Below are 7986 nucleotides of genomic sequence, written 5' to 3'. Positions count from 1 at the left end.
AACAGCTGTTTTACCAATGTTTCTAAATCCATGGATTGCTGTCACGCTCCCCTGGCTTTTTATTCAAGTGCTTCCCCGGACATCTGACCAAAGGCTAATGTCGCTGCTGGTAATAGAAGCATTTCTCTGCTCTGCAGTTAGCAGAAAAGCAGCAATATATGAATACACTTGAAAGCACTTGACAAGTCATGTTTCTGACCACTGCACCAATCTAACAGCTCTGTCTGGAGATCAGGCTGCTGTGCAGATTTGTACTGACTAATTGTGTTCCGAGAGAAGCAAGGACGAACCCTGGTAAACAAAGCAGCGGGCATGTTGAAACTTCTTAGCGAGGTTGTGTCATGTAACATTATATAAAAGGCAATGGTACAACTAGTTCTGGCTCATCAAGAGGCTGGATAAATATTTGTTTATACCTTCACATGCTGGAGCAGGGAGTGAATAATGCTCTCCCATTGCGCCAGATGAGCCACAGCCCTAAGACACTCCAATGACAGGAGAAGGTCTACGATGCAACTTGTCTTTACAAAATATGCCCTTGGGAGAATATCTACACAGAAATGTTTAGCCCCACATCCTGAACCTGAGTTAGCTGTCCTGGGCCAACTTCAGCCACATGCCACAGGGCTTTTATCCCTGTGTAGACGTACCCTTTTGTGGCCCTGCCACCAGAGGGGCGCAGAGAGTCCCACTGTGCAAGTGTGGGTTACAGTAGGAGCAAAGATTTTGCCAGAGCAGAGTATTGCCTCATCACAGCTGACTTCAGCAGCAACCCATACCTGATGCTTCATGGGAAGGGTAAATCCTTGGCCTGTTGAGTACTGCTGCAAACTCCTTCATGAGCCCTGCAGTGATGAGATTGAGAGAAAGATCTGATTATCCCCAATTCCTCAGGCACAGCTACAGCTGCCATTATCCGTCATAACCCCCCCCGCCCCCGTATCGCTGACGCTAACTTTACATGGGTGCCTCCGTGCTGGCCTATGACACCATTCCACCATCTCACCTTTTGGGTCAGATCATCAGCAGGCCTTGATATCCGAGACATCAGTTATGGAGCAGATTTATTATTATTAGCTCTTTGTATCAGAGTGATGCCTAGTGGCTGCAGATGACATCAGAGCCTCACCGTCCTGAGCGCTGCACACCCAAATAACGAGAGAACTTACAGCCTAAGTATGGTTAGCCAAAGAGTAGCAGGGGAAACAGAAGCACAGAGAAATTAAGTACTCTGCCCAAGGTTACACAGAAGGTCAGTGGCAGAGCTGGGAACAGACAGCAGCTCTCTTAGGGCTTGTCTACATGGGAGGGGTTAAATCAGTGGTCAGTGTTGTAGCCACAAGACCACACTGCTTCTCCTTGGTCTATCTAGCTATGTTTTTATGTTGCCCATCCCCATGTTATTTACACCAGCTGGGACGGTGGAACAGTGATTGTATTCACGCATGCAGCACAGCCAAGCTTTCTGGAGTTCCCCCTCCGACCCATAACCTCATCAGTCCTAATGCAACTGTATGAATTCCAACAGGCACCTCAGTGCAAATTGCCCAGGTGTAACTACATTTGAAATACCGATAGAGTGTCAATATTCATAACTTCAGATAAAAAAAAGATACATGCACACAAATAGGATAATCATATTCAGCAAATTATAACTTTTCCACTGACACTTCACATGACCCATCTTGTACAAAATGCATCATAATTATGCCATAATCATATCACAATAATATCCCCGTGAAGAATATAGAGTGCAGTATCCCAGTGGGGATTTTTGTTTCTTTATGGTGGAGAGAGAAGGCCTGAAATTATTTTTTTTTCAAATTTGATTTTTCTGTTTCTGTCTTCATACTAGAAATTCAGATCTTGCCTACCCGACTAAGGAGAAATGGAGAATGAGCAGGTTTAGGACATTAGACACACCAAGGCAGAAGAAACTTGATTTGACGTGGTGTAGATTTTTGTTCAGATTCTATAACATTTGTTGGGCCCGATTCTCAATTACTCTGTTCATTTCCTTGGTGTGGGGATGAAATAGGGAAGATGGGGGTGGGCAAAGGTGGCTTTAACCTACAGTGGTTTCTCGGTGGCTGGTCCAAGACTTTAGCACGAACTCCCACAGGAGTGAAGGACCATCACAAACTTGACCACCTTCCACTTCTGGATCATCAGGCTTTCCTTATTCTTTTCAAAGCAGCATACGAGAGCACACACCAGAGCTGCTGGAAAATCTTCCATCAAACATTTTTCCAACAGAAAATGGCTTTTTGACTCAATGGGTTTTTTTGAGAAAAAGTTCTGGTTTTGTAGAAAAATTTGGGGGGTTCAGTTGCCAAAAACTGGAGGGTGGGGGAGGAGTGTATGGGGAATACAGCTTTTCCTAAAAACCTGAAAATATTCAGCAGAAATGAAAAAAAAATTGTGTAAATTTTTTCACAAAAAAAAAATCCTTCCCTATCCCATTCTAGCACACACCCATAATTTTCATCTTTGCAAGTCATCTTTAACAAACATCTGATGTCTCCCCTCTAGACATGGTCTCGTATTGCCAATAGAACAACCGTTTTAACTCCCCAAATGGCAATGCAGCTTTCCACTAATGCTTATTGAAGGGTGCCCTGGAGTTCTTGAGAAGCCCCTGAGAAGCTGTTTGAAAGTTTCATTTGTGAAATTAAATGCACTGTATCCTTTAAAAGCACAATCGTCTCAATAGATATATTCTTTTTTTGGGGGGGAAAGGGGACTCAACAAAAGACATTTTTCCAAAAAGACATTTATTAATGGAAATATTTGCTTTTAAGAAACATTATCTACATTCTTTGGTGCAAATAAAAGGGGAGGGCTCTTGAATCTTAATCCATTTAGGAAAATTTAAAATACAGAAAGGAGCCGTTTTCTACCAAACTTAGCAAATACTTCATTTCTCTTTCCACTTAGTTTGCACCATTCAATTGCCTTCTACAGAGCCTTGCACCTCTGCACAGTAAATTGCATTTAGCAGGGGATAAAGTGGCATTTCATCTGTATTCGTCTTTCCTTCGAGTTCCTATTATATGTTGGTAATAAGTGCTATCTAAATCAAAAGCATCATTGTTATTGGTGTAGATATTTCTTTGCACTTTAATATTTTACCTCCTGCAAAGATATTTTTAAGTCTATGCTCTATAATAAAACTCTACAAGATCAAGCTGGGTTTCACCTTTGACCTATGGGAAATCCTTCCCTATGACCTCCAACATGAAAAGATCTGATGACACTGGGCTATAGGAAAGCCACTGCCTCACAATAGACAAAAGGGCTGGATTGCTCCACTGCTGCTTCTTTCGGGTTTTTTAGCCAGCTTTTAATTTAAGCTGGAAAACAAAAATCAATGATTTGCCACATGGTGACTTCCCAGTGTCATCCTTCTCTCTGATCTCTCTCTATCCCACCCTCTCTATGTCAGCGGCAGAGCGAGAGTCATGAATGGCATGATATTCACAGATGCTGAGTACTCACAGATCTCCTTGAAGTTAATTGGGGCTGTAGATACGTAGTGCCTCTGAAAATCAAACTGCTTTAAGCTGCCCCTTCTGAATCCAGGGGGTGGGGTGATGGCATTATGCATCAATTCGATGTGACTAAGATGAGATGCCGCACAGAGCTCAGATCCCTTAGCCTGTGGGGGAGTTGTGTGGGGTCCCCCCCTGTAATGACAGATTTAATGCATTATCCTGTAATACTAACCAGAGAAATAAGTTCCATTCAACACAGTGTAAATATCAAAATGCTGTTTCTATCAAGCAAAGAAGCACTTAGGAGGAGAAGACAATGGAGCCCTAATAATACACTTTCGTTGAACTAAAAATATTAGGGAAAATGGCAATCAGCAGATGCCTACAGTTGAGATCTGAATAGAGCCGGTGAAGCAGAGAGATACAGGGAGAGCGTTCCAGGCAGCAGGAGCTGCAGAGGGGATGGTTCGGCATAGAGGTGGGAGAAGGTCAGTTCCATACCACCACCAGGCTGGCACAGAGTCAGGTAATGGTGACACACTGTGTTGGATTTGGAGCCAAGATGGAGAAGTCCCCCATGGCCCACTGAGTTTTTGCAGCCACAAATACCATTGGGCCCCTCTTGTCTTTTGCAAATTCATTTTTATCCCCAACCTGCTTTGTGCAATTTCATGCAAATAGACTATCCTGACAGAAACGCTGGAGCTGCTCTGTGGGACAAGACCAAAAAAATGAGCCCAAGCCTCAGAGCTGATTCCAATCTCTCCCAAAGTGAAGGGGTGTTTTCATCTGATATTTCAGTCCAGTCCATTAAGCATGAAGCACTTTGGATCTGGGTACCTTCAAAGGTACTTGGACCTGAGGTTTTGGCTCAGACCTCTCTCTACAACATGATACAGACTCAGGGAGTTATGATTCCTGGGGTCTATTCCTGATTATTACACATGCTCACTGTGTGACCTTGGCCAAATCACTTTGCCTCTCTCTAAAATGGGGACAGTACATACTTAAGTCACAGCTAAGGTTTAATGTTCAACTAATTCATGTTGTAAGGTGCATTGAGATCCAGGACTGAAAGGGGCTAGGAACCAGACTCCAGGTGCGGCCTAGAAACCAGACATTTCAATTGCAGGTGGAATTCTTCCACAGTGCCCCCGGCCTGATGTGTGAGGCTTTCCTGCATTGAGCATCTCCTTCCAGACCCATGCAAGACGTTATCCTGTGCTCCGGTGCAGGAGAGATTATGCCTCTTGGGCCATCTGACCTCATTTCCTGGTGAGTGCAGCAGTGAGTAAGGTTCAGTGATGGAAATACCTCTTGGAATCCCACAAGAGGATTGCAATCAAAGAGGTCGCTCAGAAAACCTCACTGCTGGTCTGATCTATTGCACCGCGTTAATATCTCACCAGACTGAAGACATTAATGAGAAGACTCTGGAAACCAAACGGCAGCCCATGCAGTATCACGGCAGATTTGCATTGCACTCTCTGCGTATTGTAATGCCTTATGCTAACACAGCAACTTTTTCCCTGCCTCAAGTGAAGGTTCTATCTTGTGTGTAGACAGTAAGGCTCCACCACGTGTGAATGGCGTTGCATTTATACCCAAGGGAACTAGGTCTAACTCATGGAAGACAAGGCTATTCATGCCCACCGCACTGTCTGCTTTGACAGCACGCACCTACATCGCAATCCCAGCATAGGTCTTGCTGGAGGAGCATTGCTGCTCAGTTGTGGGGCTCATGCCACAGTCATGTGACCTACGTTGCCTTGTGCCAAGAATAGGGATGCCTGAGGCTTTTGCTGAATCTCTCTGCTTCCTGCTCGAATAGGGCAGAGAAGGGGAACTGTGATGGTGATGGGAAAATGAGCTTAGGACCTATGGATCTCTGAGCCCATTAACTCCACCAACTGGAGCCGTGACCAGAGAGAAAAGGGCTTGTTGCACTCAGCTTCCTGGCAGCAGTAGCTCCATTTCCCGCTGCTGTGTGACCCAGGCCTGACACAGCCTGTGCAGAATTAGCTAGTCTCTCACGGAAACCCATCTGTCTCTGAAATCCTCCCCCTAGCAGCATCATGCTACCATTACCCACCGGTGTTGGATCTGATGCAGTGTCCGGTCTTGCATGGGACTGGCTCAAGCAGGTCGCATTCTGGAATCCTGCTGCAGCAGTGTGCACAAGGGCAGGGGAAGGCAGTTTCCCCTGGTCCTTTACAGCAGCAGAGGGAGTGGCTGAACAGTTCATCAGTTCAGCGTGCAAATGGAGGCTTCCTTTTCACCCCCAGGACATGAGCATCTGTCCATCCACAGGGTGAAACAGGTGGTTTTCAACCTTCAGTGTCTGAGCCAGGCCTGCTACCCAGAGCACATTGCCTTTTCAGGAGGCCAGTATGCGCCACAGTGCAGGGCTGGAATGGAAACAGCCAGCATTCAGTTCTTCAGCGGAAAGATTCTGCATTTCTCCAGGAGCCAGCATCAGCCTCGAGCAGGGCCCAGACTGGCAGCAGTTTTTCAGATCTGGCTCCCCGTGTGCAGAGCTGCAGTGATTTTCTTGGGAAAAGACCAATTTCTGGGGTTGGGGTAGGGAAATGCCCCCTTCCTTCACTGTGTCACATGGAATCCTGCCCTTCTATATAGTTTCACAAGCACGGTGCACTTTAGCCCTTGGAACGCTGGCGTTTTGCAGCATTACCTGGCTGAACATTTACAGGGAACCACAGCGAAAAAGACGTCGTCAACTGGTCTGAGCATAGGACTGGGAGCCAGGAGGCACCCGACTGCCAGCCGTACTGTTGACTCTCTCTGTGGCTCTGGACAGGTCACTCAGAGAGAGAGAGAGAGAATAGTCAGGTGACTTGCCACAATAGAGGAAATCAGTGGCAGAACTGGCATTAAACTCAGGTGCTCTTTGGCTCCCAGGCCACACCTGGCTCTCTCTCCCCCTGCCTACAGAGTCTCCCGGAAATTAAGCCACACGCTTCTAGCAGCTCCCCACCTCTCAGAGGCATTTCCCCTACCTGGAGCAAAGTCGCAGCCTGTGACTGCCCCATTCTCAGTGATGGGGGGTCCATACTCTGAGTCATGCTTTGGAGGAGCGCTCCGGGAAGCCGGGCCTAGAGCACTGCACAAATGCTGAAGGGGGAGTTGGAAGAACCGATTCAGTATGTTTGAAATGGAGTTTGCCTAATGCCCCACTCTGATGGAGTTACCCCTTCCCCCTGGAGCTGCCTTTGAAGCTGGTTCCCCCTGTCGGGAGCAGTCCTGCAGAGCCTCAGCCTGTTCTCGTCCCTGGGGATCGGGAGATGGGGGGAGTGAACTTGCTAGCTCCAAGTCAATTTCAAAGAGAATGTAATTGGAACCAGGAGAGGGGAGAATAAGGGGTTCATTGGGGAACACCCAGTGCACAGGCACTAGCAGGGCTAAGTTAGTGATCACCCTGTCCAGCGGGCAGAGACCGACTGAAGCCCAAACCACAATATAATTTTCAGTTTTAATATTTTAACTCTGCTGCTGGCATTTCTACTTCAATGAGAACGGATCCCATGCAGCATTGGAGGTGTGGACAGAGGTTGCATCTTGACCTGCTCTGCAACGTTTCAATGGGTATGTCCATGAATCCAACAGGAGTTGGAAAGTTCTCACTTGGGGGGGCTGTAGGGTGCAGCACATCATCATCGTCATCATCTGTCCAGTGCACGATGAAGGCCTCACTGTGGGGCCCTAGGCACCCCCTTCCAGAGCAGGCACGGCCATGGAGAGCAGGCTCCCCACGTCTGCTGACAGTGGTGCCTACTTGTCTCCTTGCCGAAGGCCAGAGTAGGTGCAAAGAGCAGTGCTCACAGCCGGAGGGGCACGTGGCCATGCAAAGTGCCTCCCTGCTTTATGCAGAGGATAAGCCGGAGCACCCCAAAAATGGCGTAAGTGGGTGATTCCCCACCGTCCTCTGCCAGAAAGCTGCACCTAATTCACAGAGAAAGGCAGTTGCCATTAGCCAGTGGGCATGAATTCCGGCTCTCGGTACAGTGACATCTTCACCAGCCCCACCATGACTAGTGCTCTAGCTCCACCTAGTGAGACCATCGTGGCAGCTCCTGAGCAGCCCAGAAATGCACATGCAGCCAGGCCGGCGCTGTCACCTCCCCCTGGATTTGTGCAAGGCACGGAGGGGTGAGGGGACCGAACTCTGCTCTACATCCACTTGCAGGGAAAGCTGAAGATGCATGAACCTTTCCACTGTGGGGCAGATGCGAGGCCCCTTGCTGGGAGGGAAGTGCTTGGAGTCCCACAGAGCAGATACCCCACAGTATCAGGGCATGCCTTCCCCATCAGGGAATCCCCTCTCTGGCCTTGTCCGTGCTGGGGTTTCAGGCATTGGTGCAAAGCCCCCAGTGTGGACACAATTTGGTTTCATACCAGAGTAAGTTGCATCAGTGCAAATCTTGTACACAGTAATGGTTTGTGTCAGTGCAGCTGTGCTAGTGGCTGAAATTCC

Source organism: Mauremys reevesii, linkage group 12 (assembly GCF_016161935.1).
Source record: "Mauremys reevesii isolate NIE-2019 linkage group 12, ASM1616193v1, whole genome shotgun sequence".
Taxonomy (NCBI): domain Eukaryota; kingdom Metazoa; phylum Chordata; order Testudines; family Geoemydidae; genus Mauremys; species Mauremys reevesii.
Note: the sequence above shows the minus strand (reverse complement) of the source record.